The following is a 24,750-nucleotide window of genomic DNA, read 5'->3' on the forward strand; positions in this document are numbered from 1 at the left end:
AGTGCAACAGCTCACTAAAATGCCACAGAGAGGTGCTCTAAGCCCACTCTAGTTACTCAGAGCAGCTCTGCTGAGAACAGATGGATCTGCGCTAAGCTCCTCTCAAGACAGGATTCTTTCTGATTTTAGTACTCTTCCATTTATTTATTTATTTATTCAGCACTCATTGTGCAGCAACATGTGCCCAGCAGTCAGAGCTTAAAATAATAAGATCAGTAACTGCCAGGTGAGATTCACCTCTCAGAATGAATTCAACTAGAACACTCATGTCTATAATCTCATTTTTCATAAATAACATATTTGTTCTAATAAACCCCTTTATAATTTGATTAAAACTATGCAATAAGTGAGTTGTTTGGGCTTATTTTATATAGGCTTCAGTCCTGAAAACAATTATGCACCTGTTTAGCCTTGCTCATGTGAGTAATCACCTTGACTTCAGTGGGACTACTCGCACAAGTAGCGCTCAGCATGTGTGTAAAAGTTTGCAGCATGTGTTCCAATGGGTTATGGACTAGAACAGGGGTAGGCAACCTATGGCATGCGTGCCGAAGGCGGCACGCGAGCTGATTTTCAGTGGCACTCACACTGCCCAGGTCCTGGCCTCCAGTCCGGGGGACTCTGCATTTTAATTTAATTTTAAATGAAGCTTCTTAAACATTTTAAAAACCTTATTTACTTTACAGACAACAATAGTTTAGTTCTATATTATAGACGTATAGGAAGAGACCTTCTAAAAACGTTAAAATGTATGACTGGCATGCGAAACCTTAACTCAGCGTGAATAAATGAAGACTTGGCACCCCACTTCTGAAAGGTTGCCGACCCCTGGACTAGAATTTCCCTTCTGGAGATCTGGCTTCCAAATCTGTTTTCAACAGAAATGAAATGAGTTTAGATGGGTGGGTGGGCAAAACTTTTTGGAATATGCCCATGCAATATATGTCTTTGAGCAGTGCAATTACAGGAAAGTTCGCCTTCTTAAAGTCCTTGTGTGTTCATAACTATGTGCAGGACTTTCTAGACAGAAAGTGCCAGAATTTAACCCTATCAATGCCAATGGCAAAGTTCCCATTGAGGTCAATGGGGCGAGGATTTCACCATCGTCTCATTATTAGCACTATTAAAGCAGAACACTGAATACAAACTTTTCCCGCTCTAAGTGTGAGGAAATTCACATTTTTATAATGGACCAAACTGAAACATCAAATTCGAACAGCCCCAAACTTTGAGGAAGTTTGGATTTGTATGGCTCACGCCTCATTCCCAGTCATCATACATATCTTACTATGTACCATACAATAAAGAGCCACTGTGTGTGGTTTTCAGAGCCTTTGTTCATTAGACATCATGAATAGAATTATTATACAGAGATTGAACAAATGGAATACAAAATTATGGTCAACTCATATCTCATTACTATTTTTGAACCTTTAAGAAAAAAATTACTTCATATAAACATAGATTGAGTTATGGTTGAGTGCCATGTTTAAAATATAGCTTCAGTTCTTTATTTAAAAAAAAAGCTACATCCCCCCCCAAAAGGCAACTTTATAAATCACTAAAAAATGCAGCTCTTATCAATATGGTCCGCATTTAACAAACACCATTTGAAGCATGTATGAATTTTTAACTTATGAGGTTCTGCCCACATATAACTGAAATAGCATGGAGGCTTGTCATGGGCTGTGATTGTAATTGTTTTAGAGATACTCAGATATTGAAACACACAATTTGCCTTGAGGTCCCGAGGTAATTGGGTAATTCAGCGCACCTACTGCTACCTAGACAAGAGCAGGTTAAGTGTACAGGTTACTTCTAACTGCAGGATGGATGCAGTATAATTGGCTGGGTAGATGATAGATTAGATTAGGAAGATATTCAGTACCTCATACCAGCAAAATGGTACCAGTGAAATGAAAGGAGAGGGATAAACATTAACTGTTATTAAAGCTTTCAGCTTATTTAGGCACTTCTTACAGGTGACACTACATTGTAAGTGCTTTTATTCTTGTATAGTATGTCTATCTGGTTACCCTTGTCAGGTACCCTCCTAAGAAACCTTTCATTAACTATTCTCTTTTGCTACCTTTTATGTATAGCTATTCACCAGCCTATGAGTCTCTAAAAGCTGCTATTAACCCTACTAACTATAGAAACAGTAGACTGGTATGAAAAGTTGTGCATTTCTTGAGGTAGTGCTAAGTATTGCCTCATCAGCATTCAACACTACAGCCAAAGGATAAAAGGGGAAAAAATCCTACAGACCTATGAGAAGATAAACAGAAAAAGAAACAGTGACCAGAAAGAAAAGCTCTTTATGTCTGTACTGCAGATTCTTTTTCTAATGGGTCCCACTCCCAACCACCATTAACACTAGCATGTGATGTGTTCTGCAAATAATAGATCAGCAATGTCACATCTGAAATTGCACCTCTCTGGCATTCAGGTGTTACAGCTAATCAGCCAGCAGCCAGACTTTTGGAGGAATTACCCAGGGGTGTATTACAGAATGAAAGTGTATGTTAGATCATCTAGCAGCAATTAGAGTAAACCACCTCTGGCTTGAGCCAGAATCACTGTTACTTCCCACAGCTATCTCTCCTTCACTCTCATATTGTCTGTCCCTTTCCACTACTGGGTATCAGACTGATTTGGCTGGAATTAGTGAGGCATAGTAAATACCACAACTTCTTCAGACAATGAAGTGATAGTTAGCTTTTCAGTAGTTCTCGATCATGAATAGATCTTAGTGAATAATTGAAAATATATTCATCAAATTATTTATCTGAAAAGTATTGCAAGATGTATTAAGTAAATGATTTGATGCCTATTGTTAGACCAGCTCTAGTCATGAGTGTTTTCTTCTTTCCTTTTTTTCCTTTTCTCATAATAGTCACTGCAGCTAGTTGTAAATGCATTGAAAACCCCCTGCTTATGTAGGACGGAGAGAATACAGACAGTGATTTATGGTATTACAGCACTGTGCAAAGTTCAGGTGCAGTCAAAATCTCACCAGTTTCTGAATTCGGAGGGACAAAAAAGGCCCAGCCTTTCATGCAAAATGTGAGAGTGGAATTTGCATGTGCACAATTACTGCAACTGTGTATGTATTTGCACATATGCATGTGACAAATTAGTTGTCTAACTGACATTTTTCATGTCCAGTTACTGTGTGTATAATTCCACACGTGGCAGATATGCATGCAGCTGCATGTGTGATATTTTGTGTCGGGGACCTCTGCAGAGAACTCCCCCAAGCAGATGTGGGAGAGGCACAAACTTATTTCCTGTAGCCCTCCAATACGGTGGCAGTGAGGGTTTGTGGGGAGACAGAGGCAGTTTCAGGGGCTGGAACCAGGAATCATATTGAGTCTCTATCCTAGCCTACTCAGCCTCTGTCCCACCCTTCAACCCTGACCACTCCAGTAGTTCCTGTTCTGCTATATTGACAACTCACCTCCCTTGGCAGCAGGGCATTGGAGCAACTGTGTGCCTCTGCCCCATCTCTCCTTCTGCCAAGAGCTCCATGCTGGCTATGAGCCAGCAGGGGAACCAGAGAACATCCAGATGGGAGACAGACTGGCTGCCTTCATATCTATCCCCACAGTTTTAGGATTCTCTTATTCCTCACTCTGTTAGCAGGCGTTGGAATCCAGTAGAAAGCTGCAGGCCAATTAGGAATTTTGCTGTCTCATTAGGGACTCATTTGCTTACTTGTTAGGGAAGGTGTGACTCCTCATAATCCTCTAGGAACATAAGGAGGTAAGGATAGCTTTCTAGCAGAATGAGCTAGAACAAGCACCTACTTTAGGGGGACAGATTGAGCAGACAAGTCTGAAACTGGGGTGAAGTAAAGATGGGAATAGCCAAGCCTGAGGAAAAGGCTTGGCTTTTGTTTCCATGTATTGTTTTGTAATTTTCATTTCTCATCAATACACCTGATTCCAGCAGGTGTCATTTTTGTAATTTTTATTTTATTCAAATGTTTAGTTTTGTTTGGCCATAAACAAAGTGCTGTCAAATTCACAACTGAAAATAGAGAGTAAATATATATTCTGAAAGGGATTAGACTATCCAGGCACATGCTCTTCCAAACTTTCCAAGCCATTAAAATATAAATTAAATGACTTAATTAAAAAAAATAGCAGAAAAAGCTAGTTCATTGCTAGTCTCTGCTCATTCCACTTATGTTGTCCATCTCAAAGTCTGATGGAAACTGAAACAGGTGTCAGTAGATCTATCCAGGTGGGAAGGGATTTCTTTATAGGTAGTAGTAATGAACTGAATTACGGTTAAAGAAAAAGTGACATTGCTGTGCCTTAAACCCCAGAATACGTGAGCAATCTTGTAATTTTTGAGAGTTGAATGTGTTTTTATGATACTTTGGCAGGACACCAAAGGTTTTTTGTGGATACATTTTTTTTTGACACACAGAAGTTTTATTATTGTAACTTTATCAGCAAGTAAGAATCAGCCATCCAGAAGTCTGTCTGGCACAGTCGCAGACTCCATTTAGTTTCAGATTTCAACATTTAGTTAAATCTTGGTAGTTAATTATTTGTAATGTTACTTTAAACATAACGTGGAATCACACAATATAACTGTCTAGCACCGGGACCTATACATTCAAAAGAGCTAATATTTTGAGTTTGGCCTAGCTCTACTAACTGTTAAATAAAATGAGTTGTCATATGTCCAACTACTGGCACTGCTCCTGTAATCTGATCTGCTTGGGCAGTTTGCTTATACCCATGTGAGGTCCCTTGTTGTCAATGGGACTCTGCACAGATGCAGGGTTCTGCTTGCATGGGTCAAATTGCAGGATCAGAGTCATATACAGTGAAATTATGTCTATATTAGAAACTTACAGAAAATGAAGTCTGCAACAGCTTTTTGACTTACTCAGTGACTGAGCCCTACTTACCGACAAATAATAAAACTTTGACTAGTTAGAAAACAGCTTATTTTTTTGTGAAAATACAGCTGCTCACTGATTGGCTGAAGAATACTTGAAAGTTGTTCCCTCAGCCAATTATAATGCAACTTGTATAAGAGAAATGAAGTCTCTCTAGTAGAACATTTTCTTAGGATCAAGTCTCTCAATATATCTTGACATTTACTTTCAATAGATGTCTCGCATCTCTGCCCTGGCATTTATCTAACAACGGGGGACCATTCTCCTGTGACAATGTTCTAAATCCATTGAGGTTACCTCTTTTACTGTATGCGTGTGTGTGAAAAAGATGTGCAGTAATGAACAGAGCAATAGAAAGGAGCAAGCTGCTAAATAAAGTAAGATTCTCTAGGAATGATACTTGGACCAAATGAGTGAAGTGAAGTCTAGTAAAACTAGACAACATTTATAAAAAGTGTTCATTGCATAGTCGGAACTCAGTTAATATTCTGTATGGCTGAGTTATTTGGGGGCAGGGGAGGATGGTATGCTATGTAAGTTGTAGTTCATTATGCATTCCAAAGTTATTAGAGGAAGTGCATTGGGAATGGGACTTGCTACACCTCTATAACCGGTGTATCCCGCACTCCTCACTAGCTCAGCCCTATGTCTTGCAGTGGATGGGGGAGGGCACCCATACATTCTTCATCTAGGGTCATTGATGCTGCTGTCAGTGTAAGACACTCATATTCTTGTTTATGATCCCCAGACCTGCAGCTAATTTAGGGATGCCTCTTTCACAGCTTCATTAGAGAGGAAAGAGATAACTGCACTACCTTTCCCTCCCTACTACTGCCTCACTATTTCTCATCCCAAAGCATCTTTACAGACATGGGGAGTAGTACAGAGTCACCATTCATTCCTGTCTGGGACTTGTTCCTCCATTAAGCCCAGCCTGGTCATGTACCTGTGTATAATATACCGCCATCTAGTTGTCAGTTGGCCTCTAGATCTGACTGACCTTGGTTATATTTGAATTATTTTCTTTGGCATCCTATCATTTGTTTGTCTTCGATGGTTTCCCCACCATTTATTTTTGCTTGCAGCCAACTCCAGGCCCTTTATGAAATTAATTGCTTACTTGTCCATTCCCTAGAGGAGAAGAGTACACATCAGAAAAAAGCCGCCATCATAACTGGCATCATTTTTAGTAATCTCAGCAAAGAGGTCAAAGATTAAATGAGTCTGAAATCTGAACTGTCATTAGATTGGTCCCACATAATCTAGGTGACTTCACATCCTACTCTCCTAACTTTCTCATTTATCTTAAAATCATTCCACTTTACACCTGCCATCTTCTGAAAAATCTCATCTCTACTGATGTCTTCCGATATCTGTTTCATTTAATGTAGCTGCTTCCAGACCATAGAATAATATGGTTAGTACACTGATCAATTTTCACTTTAGTACCAACAATATTTTTATTAGTCCATAATTTCACCAACTTCTGTGCAACACTTGTAGCTAAGCACATCTCCTTTAACCTCATTCTTGATGAAACTATCGACATTGATCAATCTTCCTTAGGACTCATAAGATTTTACTTGTAAAATCTTGTGTACCTAGGCAGCCTCACTGGTGTGGCGTAATTTGGTCCTAAATAAGGGTTTCATTCACGGGTCATTAATGTATCAGTTTTTGTGGGAGAATTCTATTTTATATTTGTTCCTATACCACGGTCATCACCATTGTATCTGAGTGCTTTCCACTAATGCATTAAGCAACGTGACTAGCATTTCTCATGTGGCAAAAAATAATGGAGCTGCTGCCTGTTGTCCTTGAGCTGCTTTTTCTTTAACATCCAGTAGTTCATGCTGTGCAGTAGGTGTGATCAGTATCTCTTCTGAAAACAACTATTGCAGTTTTTAAGAGAAAGTTAGTAAGTTTAGCCTCCCCAAACTTGCTGTTACAGCTCCGGGCCCAAGCAGATAGACAGGGAATTGCACAGCTCTGTGCCTGATGTTTGGATTAGAAGCAGTGTTTCAACATTCAGCAATAGGGTCAAGTAAACAAAAATATGATCCATTAGCACTTACAAATGAATGACTATTCAATTGAAACATGGTGCAAATGAGTCAGCACCATCAACATTAACAAGCCAAGCAGAGAGATTACTAACTTTAATGAGAAAGCTCTTTTAATAACACAAAATATTTTTTTTAAATTCATGTATGTGTATGAGGAATGGGTGGGGGTGAGGAGAGGGTTCCAACATTTTCCTATTCTGTCAGATCTTTCAGCGACCTTAATATTCCTCTGATTATCCCTTTGAGAAACTAGCATATTCTTAAGGCTCATTCTTGGCTTCAGATTTACAGACACACCGCACTGCGTAATTTCTAGTAATCGGCTACAGTGCATGCAATTTCAAGTGCAGTAGCAGATTTAAAAAGGTAAGTGGCAATGCAGACTCATGTATGTGAGGGTTGGATTGAACCCTGAACTATATTTGTTTTTCCACAAGGGATGCTGGATCACCACTGTGGGATAAGATAAACTGCCAGGTTGGAATAACAGCTGGGATGATATTGAGGATGCATTAATACGATTACTCTCATACAAGGCATTATAATATCAATGTCAAGTCAAAAATTGTGCATACCTATTCTGTTTCAATTTGAACTGGTGAGCTCAGAAAGAGCATTAAGGCCTGCTCAACTAGATCACAGCCAGAGAACATCTGCTTTGATGAGGTGCTTAATAAATACAATTTTATTGAATATTGCTATATCTAATGAAATTAAATTGTGTAGCATCTCCTTGTTTCCTCCTAAGACTTGGAGCAGCTTTTGACAAAGTGAACAATCTCCGGGCTGTTTATCTTCCAAGGATTTAATTGAGCATGTTCAGATACGGAAATGCATGGGCAAAGTAGTGAGGACGTTCCACAACAATGTCCATTCCATTAGAATCAGGCTAGGTGTCACCACTCTGCTTTGTCACTTGCTTAGATAAGTATATTTGATTTTAAATACTAACATACTTGCCAAATAAATTATGTATCTGTACCCCATGAAGAAGAAATATAGGACATGATAATGCAATGTTAACGCTTAAAAATTAAGCATTTAGAGTTAAGATAGTCTAAAAGTTAAGGTTAAGTATTGCCTTAAAATAGTCTTTTTATAACAATGAGCTATTTGTCTAATATACCTTAATTTTTATACAACCTCCTGTACAATACAGATACAGTGGGTCAGATTGTCTCTATTAATATATTCTTGGTATAAGACAGGTGGGGAACTGTCAGGAAGTCCCACATTTTCAAGCTGGCACAGTCCTAATGTAAATCAGCACAGCCTAGGGTTGACTCTAATTTACAACAGTTGGCTGTTATGACTAAGGGGCCATATGCCAGCTGAGAATTGTGTTACGAGAGCAAAACTCCATTCAGTCTCCTTCCTGCCTCATCATGCCTGCTATGCCATATGAGGAGGGTGGCATAAGAGCTGGTTCCACTGGTTTTACACCAACTGAGAATTCCCCTGTTGGGGAAATATGCTACAGTCAAATTAAGTTACCTGAATGCAAGTTAGGCAGAGTGAAAGGGATGGAACTGGAGCTAAGAATTTGGCCCTCCATGCACTTGCCATACTACTTGTTTGTCATTGACTATTGCTCAGCCTTAGCGTATGGTTAATTTATAACTTTTTCTTCAACCCACGGGGAAACCCAGAGGCACAGGATAAAAGGAGGTGGTTCCCATGCAGTTTTCCTTATGTTCCTGCTACCTTCATGGAAAAATCCTCCATTGATCTCTTGCGACCACAGGGTTTGTGGGGAGTTTGTGTGGTCTATTCCATGGAGGATGCCTCTTTTGGGAAAACCAGTTTATGAGCATCAGTGATTGGTTGAAGCCCCAAATCTGGACCCTACAGTTCATTCTAAACCAAGAAGGCTGTTATCTAATTACTACTTTCAATGGGCCAAATCCTAAAGAGTCTTGATTTCAGTAGGAGTTTGCCTACATTTCCTTCGTACTCACAATCCCTATGAAATTTTTCATGAAAAGTACATATGCGCACTGTTACATATGTGCCCAGCCTGCTTTTCTAAATTACATGATTGTTTTAAACTTTTTCCTGATCCAAACTAACAGTAAAAAAGGGTTCACGGTGTAGACTACCCATTTGTATAGATTTTTAAATACATAAGTTTAATTCATAGGTTTAAGAATTAAACCTCTGTATTGAAAGATCCATTTTCCACCCCCCCCAAGGTAATGCTATGTTATCATTCTTATGCCTCTGACTTTATCCAATCACTGGCTAATTTGGTGCTCCATTTAATCTGGAATCAAGCCATTTATATTAAAAATAACCTAACTTTCACCTCTTATTTTGAGAAATTTTCTGCTCTAAGCAGCTATCTGATATTTCAATTACAGGCTGTAAAAAAAAGTGACCACTATTAATAAAGAAGACCAAAATTCATCATGATTGAGAAAAGGAGCCTCAGTAAGATCTCTGTTATAACAAATGAAAATTTCTGAGTAACATAATTTTGTATTGATGGGGGTACAGGTTGTGAAATCCTGACTCACTTGAAACTCGCATGGATGTCAATGGGATTTTGTCTGAGGGGGGACTGCAGGACTTATTGAAACTCATAGTGGTATGCATTTTTACTGTACTTTATAACCATTCAGTAAGACATGTTGTCTACCCTGAAAAGTTTACACTTTAAGTGGTCTGATCCTGCAAACACTTATACATGTCACTGGTGGGTTTCTCTGGCAACTTCTATTTCCCTGGTGCCAGATTTAAGTCATTGGCAATCCATAAAAAGAGGAATTCAGTTGCCATCAAGAGAAAGGACACCTCTCTTCAAAGAAAAGCATTCAACCCACCATCCTGCTAACCAATAATTAGTATCATGTTCCCCCGCACACCCTGGCTGATTCCTTTCAGCGTGAAGATGGAGAGACACTAGTAGAGGTAGTCTATTTATTTAGCATGCATACTCATCTAGAAGCAAAAAAGATCTCATGTCCTCCAAGGGATTATAGAGATGGTGACGGGGTGCAACTCACCACACTAGCGCCTCCTGCTGGTCGTCTTGCAGATCAGCTCCTCAGGTTGGTATGCCGACACTTGGTGGTGTCTTGCCCACTGTCACTTCTGCTCCTGGACCTGTGTCACTCTGAGGACCATGGCATCCTCTTCATGACACAGCCCTCTGGCTGTGCCACATTCTGTGCTCTCCCCTTTTGGGGGACAGTACCTCAGTCCAGTGGTCCATCCACTTCCTCAGTGGGGGTGGGGGTGAGGGACCCAGGCCTGCCTGTTACTCTAGGTCCAGGCTCAGGGACCTTGAAGATGGCAGCCATGTGCTGCGTCTCCTCAAACCTCTCAGTCTATTTCCCTGGTCTGCTTTCCTGCAGCCCCAGTGCCTTCTCCTCCCTTATCTCAGGACCTCTGCGTGCCAGTCTTAGCAGTCAGCCAGGAACTGGCTCTCACTCCCCTGATCCTGCTCATTACTGCTTTGTCCAAGGTGCTAGCATTTTTCCTCCTGCAAGGCAGCCAGTTCTCCCTCCTCGAGTTCCAGTGACCAACTGAAGCTGCTTTGCCCTGCAGCCCTTCTTATATAGGCCTGCCCAGCCCTGATTTGCTGCTCCTCGCAGCCCCTCCCTAATTGGCTGCCTTCTGTGCAGCCGCCCTAGGGCTCTATTACCCCTTATGGGCCAGTGTGGGGCAGATGCAAAGCAGGAATATTCTCAAACTGAGAGTTCTGCCAGGAGGGACTTTACAATGATATTAGATGGGTCAGAGGAAGCAACATGTGGGGGGCATGGAGGATCATGTGCCCCCCAAGATTTGTGGCTTGGCTTGTACTGAGCATGCTCACACAGACTGAGCATGCTCAGTAACACTGCTGAAGCTGGCTGCCCTCACTCTGTCCCCCACCATAGCAAGGCACAGGTAGTCTCTGGATTACAGCTTTAACAACTATTGTAGAAACGAGACATTGGAGGATGACCTAGAATATATAAAACAGTGGACTGAAAGGAGATATTAAGGAGGTGGGGACCAATAAGGGTATCTCTGAATTTTCAGAACTTCAGTTTGATTTTATTTGGTACATGTGGTTTTTGAAAACACTTGCATGCTCCCCACATCTGGTGCTCTGCTCTCACTAATCCTGGGAGCAGATGCCGTATACCAATTGTTATATTCTTCTTTATTCATGATGAGAAATGGGTTCAGACTAAGATGAAAGAGAAAAAGTGGCTTATCATTAGAATCCCTATATTCCCCGACCTTCTTAGAGCTGCTGAAAGTTGACTTTTTCCAAAATGGAACAATTCCAGCAATTATTCCCCCCCCCCCAGCAAAACTTTGAGGATTAGCTGAAGGAACTAAATATGATATTAAAGGTTGCTCAGAGGCAAAACTCAACTCTTTATGGGAAAAAGCTGAAGATTCATTACATAATGATTTTCACTCAGAACTCATTCCTCCTGGAATGTTTGAAGTTGATTGCTGAAGGATAAATGTTTTATTTGTCCTGCTTTTACTTTAGTTGACTTTTTATTTCTAGAGGGAACTGCATTGATAACGATTGTCCATATAGACATATTCTGAGCCAAGCAATATTTGTGGCAGAGTAGCTGTATAATGAGAAGAATTTCTTTCCTTCATTATTTAACCTGATACTGAATTCTGCCAGTTTGCCATTTTGTAGTATCTTGCTTGGGGGTCATTTATTTAAAGGTCCTTCTCTCCTTTGAACTTAACTTGAATATTTCTTCGGCTTGAAATTTATACTTTTTAATGTTCCCATTTTTGTTAGTGTTGTAGACTATTAGATTTAAGGCATAATTTTAATTTATGGACTATGGCTGACTTCTTACCATAGTCCATCATTTGCAATGATGGTACACCTGCAATGAATTTCACCCATTGAGGCCTGATTCCTGGATAACAGTATAGACCTACTCATTTCAGTGAAGTTACTTTTAATTTACACTGTTACTCATGAGAGAAGAATCAGACCCCCTTTCCCTCCATAATATGGCATGTGATTTTAGTAAGAGAAAACAGAAAATGACTCTAAACCAAGTTCTGGGGTGTGCTATATTCAGTTTTGTTATTTTCAAGTCTAATATCTTGCAAGCCATCAGTGCTAGAAATTAATGTGTATCCCTTAGAACAGCTGGAAACCCTGCTTTCCTGATACCTGTCACAGTTCTGCTAGAGCAGTGGTTCTCAAACTTTTTTACTGCTGATCCCTTTCACATAGCAAGCCTCTGAGTGCGACCCCCCCATAAATTAAAAATACTTTTTAATATATTTAATACCATTATAAATGATGGATGCAAAGCAGGGTTGGGGTGGAGGTTGACAGCTTGAGACACCCTGAGGGGTCCCGACTCCCAGTTTGAGAAGCCCTGTGCTAGAGCTCCCCTTGGCTAGACACTCACCAGGTTGTTTTGTTTGGATTCTAACACCCTTTACGAGAACTCCATTTGTGTGGGCTCTCTGGGTTTAAAGTTTAACTCTTCAGGGGCATGCAATACTGAAAGCAAACAGACTTTCTAAAGGATTCTGAACATAATGACTCTTTACTTTGCATGCAAGAGACACAGACCTACACAAAATAATAATCAAACCTATACCCATTTCCTTGCCTCACTTTCCTCACCACTCTGGAGAGTCCTTTGGATTTGGGCAGAGTCCTCTGGAGTATCCAGGATCCTTCCCCTGCGGCTTGTGGCTTATCTTCAGAGTCATGGATTCCTCCCCTGCCCCCAGGTCAGTTGTTTTCTCTGAGTTTGGCCCGTCCTGCAGTTGAACAGGACACCCATACTATGGAAACACGTTCCTCTCTTCTGCTCCAAACTTCTGGTGTCTTGCTCTGAGTTCCTCAAGTTCATATGCCGCCTACCGATATGTGGTGGTACTTCTGCTGTTGGGGATTTTCCATTCCCCCTCCCTATAGAGACGTTGGAGGGACTAGCTTCTCCCAGCTTTAGCCAACACACCACTGTCCCAAGGTTTTTCCAATTGAATAGATGCCTATTAAGGTTTAACAATCAGCTATTGTGCCTGGTCTAGCAGAGATCTACTATTATCCCTGTCAACAAATGGTGGATTCCACATTGAAGCCTTCCATGATACACCAGTTTCCTAACAACAACTTCATAACATCAACCGAATTTCATATGTTGTACAAAAACAGACTTCCAAAATCACTACAGTAGCCTATAACAGGTCTGTTTTTGTTGCCCCTGAAGTTCTGACTCATGTTTACTAACATTAGAGTTACAGGATTAGGCTGGGTATTTGCTGAATGTTGCCGGCTCATAAATTATCAGACCACTTCTCCCTCCCCCCACCTTCTTTCAGTACAGATGTTTCTGTCACTCAGCTAGTTTGCTTTTGTTACTACAGACCAACTTTCTAAAGGATCTCAGCTTCACAATCTATAGCCCCAATTTTGCAATGAGAATCCACGTGGACATAGAGCTTCAGCACCAAAAACTTTTAAAATCACTCTACAATGTCTCTAAAATATGTCATAAACAAATTAATACATGATGGGATTGTGTAGTTTTTGCTACTCTTTGATTAGGATGGCCTCCATAATTCAGGTCATGGCTTGGCTCACACATGCAGAGAAGACAATACCAATAATAAACAACCTTTTAATTATCATAGTGCCTAGGCGCCCCAGTCATGGACCAGGACCCATTGTGCTGGGTGCTATATGAACAAATTAAAAAAAGACAGTCCCTGACTTTCCAATCTAAGACAAGAGACAGATGGATACAGACAGATGGGGAAGTATAAGGAAATAGTGAGACAATATTGATCGGCCTGGTAGACAGTAGCCTCTGCACAGTAGCAGCCTAACAGTTGTTAAGTCTTTTGTAGACATCCTGGCAAAGAAGGGTGTTGAAGGAGGATAATGAGTTATTTTTGTGGATGTTTACAGGGAGCTTCTCACAAGTGTGAAGAGAAGCATGGGAGAAAGCACCAATGCTGCCTGTTTGACAAGTGGCTGATGGAGGCTGACAGCATGGGCTGAACAGACGTGGGAATTGACTTTTTGATATTGAAAGAGAGTAGATAGGGTGGGAATAGATCATGAAGAGTCTTGACAGTGAAGACAGCAGTTTACATTTGATACACCAGTGAAGAGGGTTTCAGTGAAGGAATGCAAAGAGAGGGGTAACACGATCAAAGCAATGAGTACGAAAACAATCTTCACAGCAGCATTCTGAATGGATATCAGTGGGACACGACTGCATTTGTCAAGGCCAAAGACAAGAATGTTGCAGTAACTGAGACATGAGATCATGAGAGCCTGGAAGAGAATTTTAGCTGTGTGGATGGGTAGGAAAAACTATCTTACTGTTGTTATACAGAAGAAGTCTGCAAGACTTAGATGTAGCCTGGACGCAATGCCCTAGAGAAGGCTGAATCAAAAATGACACCCAGGTAACAGGCCAGAGTGACAGGCCGCTTGGTGACGTTGTCCACAGTGATCAAAAAAGTAGGTTGTGGGGATTGTTTTGGGGAGATTAAGAACTCTGTTTTAGTCATGTTGAGCTTGAGTTGATGGCCTGGTCTACACTATGAGTTTAGGTCAAATTTAGCAGTGTTAAATCAAATTCACTCTGCACCGTCCACACAAGGAAGCCATTTACTCCGACATAAAGGGCTTTTCAAATCAATTTCTGTACTCCTCCCCGACAAGGGGAGTAGCGCCGAAATCGACATTGCCATTTCGAATTAGGGTTAGTTTGGCCGCAATTCAACAGTATTGGCCTCCGGGAGCTATCCCACAGTGCACCATTGTGACCGCTCTGGACAGCAATCTGAAGTCGGATGCACTGGCCAGGTAGACAGGAAAAGTCCTGCGAACTTTTGAATTTCATTTCCTGTTTGCCCAGCGTGGAGAGCACAGGTGACCACGCAGAGCTCATCAGCACAGGTAACCATGCAGTCCGAGAATTGAAAAAGAGCACCAGCATGGACCAGTACGGGAGGTACTGTATCTGATTGCTATATGGGGAGAGGATTCCGTGCTAGCAGAACTACGTTCCAAAAGATGAAATGCCAAAACATTTGAAAAAATCTCCAAGGGCATGATGGAGAGAGGCCACAATAGGGACTCACTACAGTGCCGCATGAAAGTTAAGGAGCTCAGACAAGCCTACCAGAAAACCAAAGAAGCAAACAGAAGGTCCGGGTCAGAGTCGCAGACATGCCGCTTCTACGCTGAGCTGCATGCAATTCTAGGGGGGGCCGCCACCACTACTCCATCTCTGACCGTGGATTTTGAGGAGAGGGGAATCTCAGCCATGCCTGAGGATTCTGCGGATGGGGAAGAGGAGGATGAGGAGGATGAGCTTGCGGAGAGCACATAGCACTTTGTTCTCCCCAACAGACAGGATCTTTTTCTCAGCCTGACTGAAGTACCCTCCCAACCCTCCCAAGGCAGTATCCCAGACAATGAGGCCATGGAAGGGAACTCTGGTGAGTGTACCTTTGTAAATATAAAACATGGTTTAAAAGCAAGCATTTTTTAATGATTAATTTGCCCTGAATACTTGGGATGCATTCGCGGCCAGTACAGCTACTGGAAAAGTCTGTTAACATGTCTGGGGATGGAGCGGAAATCCTCCAGGGACATTTCCATGAAGTTGTCCTGGAGGTACTCCAAAAGTCTTTGCAGAAGGTTTCTGGGCAGTGCAGCCTTATTCCGTCCTCCATGGTAGGACACTTGACCATGTCATGCTAGTATCAAGTAATCTTCTATCATTGCATGACAAAGCCTGGCAGTGTATGGTCCCGGTGTTTGCTGGCATTCAAGCAACATCCGTTCTTTATCTCGCTGTGTTATCCTCAGGAGAGTGATATCGTTCATGGTAACCTGGTTGAAATACGGGAATTTAATTAAGGGGACAGAGGTGGCCGTTCCTACTGGGCTGTTTGCCTGTGGCTCAAAAGAAATCCTTCCCTGCAATTAGCCAAGTGAGGGGGGGAGGATCATTGGTGCTGATCTTTTCGCGTTTGGCTAGCATGGATCTTCCCTGATACCAGCCACGCAGTGGGGGGAGGGGTAAAGTGATGATCCCAGAGAATTGGATGGGGGAGGGGGGGTTAGTTTGGTTTCTGCAGGGATCTTCCCTGATACCAGCCATGCAGTGGCGGGAGGGATAAAGCGATCATCCCAGAGAATTGGATGGGGGAGGAGGGTTAGTTTGGTTTCTGCTGCTGCACATTAACAGGAAAACCGCAGCACTCAACGGGCTTTGCTTCGTATGTGGGAAAGGAGGACGCAGCTTTTAGGAAGTCTGCAGAAGCCGAAAGACAATGTCTTACCATGGCCACATGCAAGCCGAATTCTGTTGCCCGGCCCTACGTCTGTGATCTCTAACACCAAAGCTGCAGGCACTCAATATTAAGATGCAAAATGTGACCTTGTACCGAAATCATATGTGCTATGTAATGTGAATAGTGGTGTTCACCGTGAAAGAGTATAAGCATTGTTCTGTAAAATACTTAAATACTTCTCTCCATTTTTTCCCTCCTTCCTGCAGCTGCAAATATTTCAAGCCTCCCTTCTCCATCCTGAAGGCTATCTCAGATAAGGCGGCAAAAAAAATGGACACGAGACGAAATGTTTTCTGAAATTATGGAATCGACCCGCAATGAAAGAGCTCATCTGAATGAGTGGAAGGACATGGTATCAAAGTACAGGAAAGATGCCAGTGAATGTGAGGACATGAGGAGAGACGCTCGAGATGAGAGGTGGTGGGAAGCAACGCTGGGGCTGCTGCGTGAGCAAACGGACATGCTCCGGCGTCTGGTGGAGCTTCAGGAACGGCAGCAGGATCACAGAGTGCCACTGCAGCCCCTGTATAACTGCCCTCCCCCCTCCCTAAGTTCCATAGTCTCCTCACCCAGATGTGTAAGAACGCGGGGGGGGCGGGGGAGGGAGGCTCCGTGCACCCTCCCACTCCACCCCAGTGGACAGCCCAAGCAAAAGGCTGTCATTATTTTGAACTTTTTTAGTGGCCTTTTCCTTCCTTCCTATCCTCCTCCCAAACCCCACCTGGGCTAACTTGTCAGTTCTCTCCCTCTTTTTATAATCAATTAATAAAGAATACATGATTTTTAAATGATAGTGACTTTATTTCCTTTGAAAGCAAGCTGTGATCGAAGGGAGAGGGTGGGTTTCTTACAGAGAATGAGTCAATCAAGGGGGCGGGTTTTCTTCAAGGAGAAACAAACAGACCTTTCACACCGTAGCCTGGCCAGTCATAAAACTGGTTTTCAAAGCTTCTCTGATGTGCAGCGCTTCCTGGTGTGCTCTTCTAATCGCCCTGTTGTCTGGTTGCGCGTAATCAGAGGCCAGGCGATTTGCCTCAGCCTCCCACCCCACCATAAAGGTCTCCCCTTTACTCTCACAGAGATTGTGGAGCACACAGCAAGCAGCAATAACAATGGGAATATTGGTTTGGCTGAGGTCTGAGTGAGTCAGTAACGTGCACCAGCGACCCTTTAAACGTCCAAATGCACATTCTACCACCATTCTGCACTTGCTCAGCCTGTAGTTGAACAGCTCCTGACTACTGTCCAGGCTGCCTGTGTATGGCTTCACGAGCCATGTCATTAAGGGGTAGGCTGGGTCCCCAAGGATAACGATAGGAATTTCAACATCCCCAATGGTTATTTTCTGGTCTGGGAAGTAAATCCCTTGCTGCAGCTGTTTAAACAGATTAGTGTTCCTGAAGACGCGAGCGTCATGAACCCTTCCCGGCCATCCCACGTTGATGTTGGTGAAATGTCCCTTGTGATCCACCAGTGCTTGCAGCACCATTGATAAGTACCCCTTGTGGTTTATGTACTGGCTGCCCTGGTGCTCCGGTGCCAAGATAGGGATATGGGTTCCCTCTATCGCCCCACCACAGTTAGGGAATCCTATTGCAGCAAAGCCATCCACTATGACCTGCACATTTCCTAGAATCACTACCTTTGGAAGCAGGGACTGAGTGATTGCTTTGGCTATTTGCATCACAGCAGCCCCCACAGTAGATTTGCCCACTCCAAATTGATTCCCAGTAGCTGTCTGGTGTTGCAAGCTTCCACAGGGCTATTGCCACTTGCTTTTCAACTGTGAGGGCTGCTCTCATATTGGTATTCTGGTTCTTCAGGGCAGGGGAAAGCAAGTCACAAAGTTCCATGAAAGTACTCTTACGCATGCAAAAGTTTCGCAGCCACTGGGAATCGTCCCACACCTGCAACACTATGCGGTCCCACCAGTCTGTGCTTGTTTCACGGGCCCAGAATCGGCATTCCACAGCTAGAACCTGCCCCATTAACAACATAATCTCCAAAGCGCCAGGGCCCGCGATTTGAGAGAATTCTGTGTCCATGTCCTCATCACTCTCGTCACCGTGCTGCCGTAGCCGACTCCTCCTGGCCTGGTTTTTCAGGTCCTGGTTCAGCATAAACTGTACAATAATGCGTGAGGTGTTTACAATGTTCATGACTGCTGTCTTGAGCTGAGCGGGCTCCATGCTTGCCTTGTATTGGCGTCTGCAGTGTTCACCCAGGAAAAAAGGCACGAAACAGTTGTCTGCCGTTGCTTTCATGGAGGGAGGGGTGAGGCTGTACCCAGAACCACCAGCGACAATGTTTTTTGCCCCATCAGCCATTGGGATCTCAACCCAGAATTCCAATGGGTGGGGGAGACTGCAGGAACTATGGGATAGCTATGGGATAGCTACCCACAGTGCAATGCTCCGGAAGTCGACGCTAGCCTCAGTACATGGATGCACACCACCGAATTAATGTGCTTAGTGTGGCCGCATGCACTCGACTTTATACAATTGGTTGCCAAAAATCAAATTCTGTAAATTCAGCGTAATCCCGTAGTGTAGACATACCCGATGGGTAGACATGCATGAATATAATTAGTCATTCCTAGATTGGGTCCTGGTCTGACAAAATTTAGCTCAGAGCTGTTTATGCAGCACATCTCAGTTACAAATCCGGAACTAAACCCAGGATTTTGTGATGGGGATTATATCAGAGGTGTAGCCAGATCTATAAATTATATATATGTTGATTACTTAAGAATCCCCAGTTATCACTTTGAGGGTTGACAGGTTCTTCTCCCAAGATCAGGCTCAGTATTATTCAAATTATTATACAGTTGGAAATCCCAATGTGTACGGTTGCAACACTCACACTAAAGGAATTCCTCTATATTTACAAATAGTTTATTAATACATTTAGCACAGTCACAAACACTCCAAGTCAGTAAGGTAGATAGAGATACTACAGAATGTACATCTGCACACCCATAACTCACACTGTCCCTTGCAGAACAACTTGGAATGTTAGCCATCATCTTCCTTATCACCATCACCTTCTCCATCATCACCAGTGGGCATCAGTCTGGCACCTAGCAAGGACTACATCTCCTTCTCCTACTGTCCCTAGGCTGGGATGGCACTTTTATAATATGTTACACTGATGCCGCTATGTTTGATGTACATTCAGTAGGGGATTTTCCCCTTTCCTTATTTGTATTTCCTCCCCTAACTAAAGTTGGAATGTCTTTTTTTTCTATAGGTTAGTTTATCAAGCATCTAAACTTATTATCATATACGTCAGCTTGTTGCCATGGCCCTTTAGTGGTTAGGTATCTACAGATGTAGCTTGTGTACCTGTTATACACATCAATTCATTGCCATGACACTTCTGTGTTTGGATCATGTACCTGTGGTCAGAACTTCTCCTTAAACACTATTTTCAATTTTCCATTGGGCCATTTATCTGTGCAAAGTTCATAGGCCTCAAGCCTTATGCTAACTTGCTGAAGCTAATGCCTTACAGGATACAGGCCTGTAGGTTCCTTGCATTACTGCTGAATATAATGCAAAGTAGAGTATAATATAAAGCAGTGAATATAACAAGGGCAAGCTAGCCCACTGGGCTACAATAACTAGATTTTAAGTTCTTTGGGGGCAGCAGACATCTTTTCGTTCTGTGTTTGTACAGCACCTAGCCGAATGGGGTCCTGGTCCATGACTGGGGCTCCTAGATAATACGAGTAATAAATATATTGGCATGTGCCCCCACTATGACCCCAATCCAACAATGATGGATCAGTGCAGAGCTCATTGCAGTATCAGGGTGCCTAATAGGAAACCAAGGCAGATAGGCAACATGTTTTGAGTAACACAATGTGTAGAAGGAAACTCTTTACTAAGATACTGCACATTAACTTGTCTTTTTTTTCCTGTTGTGTTATTTTAGTCTTTGACACCTGTTTTCAATTTGTTAGTAATACTAAGGTCTGATTTCTGCTTCAGTGTCAGCATCAACTCAAAATAAAACACAAGTTTAACAAAAATAAGTTTTATATACTGATTTTACCCCATATCCAGTTTTTCCATTTTCTTGAGTACTTTTCAGCAGCAAACTGTCCTCCAGCACAGTTAATACTTCCAAATAAAAGACAACTTAAACTAAACTTTTTTTTTAAATCACTGCTTTTATATAAAATAGGTTTTCTGTACCCATGGTGTCATGATTTAATGATCTTGATGTTAATAAATGATTTCAATAGAGTATAATAACAGTAGATTTGGGTATGACATGAGCAAATTTTCATTTAAAGTAACTATATCCATTATAATCAGAGACAAGGTACTTGAACTGAGGATCACCACTTCGTTAAAATAAAAAAAAATGGTATTTTTAATAGAAAACGTCACATGGATACATGAGGAGCAGTGCACTTTTAAAAATGTTTTCTAGAAGCCTATTTGCCATTTTGGATTTTAACATTTAAGCATAAGAAACACTTTAAAGCTATTTTAGGTGGTACAAGGCTATGTTTAATTTTATTGAAGACAATAAGGCATCTGAAACTATAAAACTGCCCAGTGTTGCGTTGTATATGAAAACAGACAACCAATCAAATAAATGTTTAAAACCACAAAGCCCAATTGTAAATGGAAGTAGATAACCACAACATAAAGTTATGTCTCACTCTAGTGGCTCCACAAATGTCATAAACTATGGAAGTGCAATATGAGTGGTTTTGAGGATAATTTTAGCCCCTTACATTTGCTTGGTGACAAACAATCATCTAAGTTGTATAAATTAAATAGGGCTTCCATTATTAACAGAGCCTTACAAGCAAAAGGCTGTATCTCAACATGATGGCTTTGACAAGATCTTCAGAGCTTATTTCTTCACTTCCCATCCACAAAGCCAGGCTACTGAAATTGATGAGAAGTAATGTAAAGCTGATCTTAGAGGTTGTGGGGAGACAGAGAATATTTCAAATACTTTTGAGCAGGTGTTTTCATTTTTAATCTTAAAATCAAAATTTGCTACTAAATCTGAAATCTTAGGTGCACAAGCCTTATTTATAACATGCCATAAAGTTCCAAGAGCATGGGAAAGTGGAAAAGGATAGTGGATTGGTTGGAATCATGAAAAGTCAGAGTTGTCTGGTGTCCACACAGATGGGCATCTCTTTCCTTATTACAGTTCCCATCATGGTTCAATCAGCTACTACGATTTTCTCCAAGTGTCAGCTGCAAAACTATCATCTTCCTTTGAAACAACAATATTCATCCCCATACTATAAGTTGAGTGGAACTTGTGTCTGTTAGTTGCAATACAGGTCAGTGGTGTGCATATATTCTAGGACTTGCTTGATTAGCAGGGATTAATGAGAGTAACTAAGAATGATAAATCTGGTCCAGTTAAACGCAATGATTTCTCTGCCTCATTCTTCCATGCAGAGGATGCTGAGGGGACACCTATTTTTCATACAACAAAAACAAGACACAATTAGAGACAAAGGGAACAAGGACCAGATAACTCTTAAGTTCCTTCAGAACTCTTGGATATAAACTGAGGACATGATTCACAAAAGTAATTGTGCATCAAAGTCTAAATTTTAGGCTTCTCTGTGATCCACAAAACTTCTGCCAAATCCCACAGATGCCTAAATTCACTTGGTACCTAAATTTTCAGGGAAAAAGTTCTTTCCGTGCCTATGTTTCCACCTCTGGGCATGCACACTGCTGCCTCCCTCTAGATGTCTTGACCCCTATCTCTCATCTAAACCCAAGGGCAATTCACAAACCAGGAGAACACAGGCCAGCAAATGCCTATCTAGTAGGTGTGCTCAAAGGCTGCTTATTGAATTGGGTCCCATTCAAAGTCTGACTGGAGGAGGTGGTGCCCACATTATAACTTTTACCCTTCTGGTTAGAGCACTTGCCTGATATAGGGGAGACCCAGGTTCAGTTCCATTGTGGATAACTAGAGTCACTGCAGCAAGGGGAGTGGACTATGGATATCCCCCTCCTAGGTGGGTGCTTTAACCACTGGGATACACTGTCACTCTCTCCTTCCACAGGGGAACACCTTCAACATGGGAGCTTGAAGGGGTGGGGTCCCATATCAGAATATCCCATAGTTCAGTGGTTAGAGCATCCTCCTGGAAGGTGGGAGACTCCTGTTCAGATCCTCTCCACCTCTGGCAAAGTGGGGAATTGCATCTTGGACTCCCACATCTTCAGTGAGTGCTCTAACCCCAGGGCACCACCACCTCCTCTTCCTCCAGTCATTTCTTGTGGCGCAAGGAAGGCACCTAACTCATCCTCACAAGAAATGCCGTAGGCACCTAAGATGCCTGACTCTAGGAGAGGGGTTCCTGGTTGTGGATCACAAGCAGAGATAAGTTCTAAACTCCATGAGAGAGGTGGGGCTTAGGGTTCACTCCTCTTGTTGGTATCTCCTATTGGTTAGTTTAGGTGGGTAGGGACACTAGGGCTAGTGTAGGGTAACCAGATGTCCTGGTTTTATAGGGACAGTCCCGATTTTTGGGTCTTTTTCTTATATAGGCTCCTATTACCCCTCACCCCCATCCCAATTTTTCACGTTTGCTGTCTGGTCACCCTAGGCTAGTGTCATGGATTTTGTGAACCACATTTTAAGACACCTGTCTCTCCCCATGCACTGTGTAGGGAGCCTAGCTGCCTAACTCAGGCTTTGTGAATTGCAGTGTTCCTGTGATGTTTCTAGGTACCTAAAAGTTAGGTGTGGCAACACTCAGTATCACAACATCTAAGTCCCTTTGTGAATCTAGCCATAAATGGCTGAGCTGTCAACAAAAATATGCAGTCTCATTATGATCAGTGAATATACCAGTTGATTGGAGGATGGCAAATGTTGTAGCTCACTTAAAGAAGGTGCTAATCTCGGGAATAACAGATTGGTAGGCCTGATTATAGTACCATTTAATTGTTTTAAAACAAGAGTTAGAGCACAAAACACCCACAATAGATAAAAATTATATCCAAGGGACAAACCAGCACAAAAACGATATCTCAATATCTTATGTGAATCCTTAGAGTGGCTAAGTAATGGGAAAAGGAGAAATGGTAGATATATTTATTTAGATTTTCAAAACCTCTCTTGAGATTGTTAAAGAAAGTAAGTAGCCCTGGGGCAAGAGATGAAGTTCTGGCATGGCTTGAAACTGGATAAGAGACAGGTGGACAGGTTGTTGGCTATGGCCAAGGAACACTCAGCAGAGGTCAATGAGCAAATCTTTCCTTTGCTTTCCTGCAATCTCAGCCTGAGGACATGGGCCTCTATTTCCTATACCATCATCAGGGTCAGTTCAAGTACTTGGTATTAAGTTTATCTCAGTTGTACTACATCTCAGTACTGATGCTAGAATGATGAATGTGTAGACATGTGATATGGGAACTAGAGGTGTTGAAGTTCTTTGATTTCTATTCACAAGAGATTTGTGGAAATCTTTTGTTTAATTTTGGGTTAAAGAACAAAAAAGTCAAAATTACAGGTTTGTCCGGTTTCCATGCAAATCCATAACTTGTCCCAGGCTTGCTTAACATTTAATCCAGGCTCATTGAAAAGCTTGTAAACCTCAGCAAATCTTTAAAAACTCGGCTAAAGATTCAGGTGCATAATATAAAGAGAAGCTAGTCAATTTAAATTATCAGTTAATTTCATGAGACAGGTTTTGCACAGCTGCATTGGGAACATCAAGATTACAAACTCCATTATTGGTTTGCTTGCCTAATTCAGAGTTTCTCATTGTTCCATGCTGAATTAACATTAAACATATAAATGTAAACAGTATTGGAATTCAATGTAAAAAACATGCCATGTTTACTCCAATGTCCATGCACAGTAGCCTTGAAGTTTCACTCCATTGTCCCATTCAGCACTAGAAGACATATGAACAATTCCACTCAGTAAACACTGGAGTTTATGATACTGTCACATGGCAACATGCACCCATTATACCTGGGAGAAGGATTATGCTCTTCATTTGTAGATATAAAGCTCTGATTGTGTTTTTTATTTGATGCATAATGGCACAGTGTGTGCTATGTATATTACAGAATGGGTGCACATTTAATACTTATTGTACATATGGGCACTGGAAAAATGCATCATTCTGATTTTAAGGCAGCCCAAAAGCTATGCTAAACCTGAAACTTGCTCAGGTCTATGTCCCCAAAATCATAACACCAGTGCCAGACCTCTCAATATCTCTTTCCCTAATCCTAATGCTTCTGAAAAATCTGGCTCCTTCTTTTGTTTGGCTCTGTTACTCACGGGCATGTGGTTGCTTCTACATCCTCCAGGCTTCTCTGAAAAATCTGGGGAGAATCCAGGAACACACAGCCTCTGTAGCCAAGAAGAGAAACTAATTTGGTGTCACATGCATGTCCACTCCTGGCTTCATAGATAATGTTGTAGTGTGGA

This window comes from Malaclemys terrapin, chromosome 4 (assembly GCF_027887155.1).
Source record: "Malaclemys terrapin pileata isolate rMalTer1 chromosome 4, rMalTer1.hap1, whole genome shotgun sequence".
Lineage (NCBI taxonomy): Eukaryota > Metazoa > Chordata > Testudines > Emydidae > Malaclemys > Malaclemys terrapin.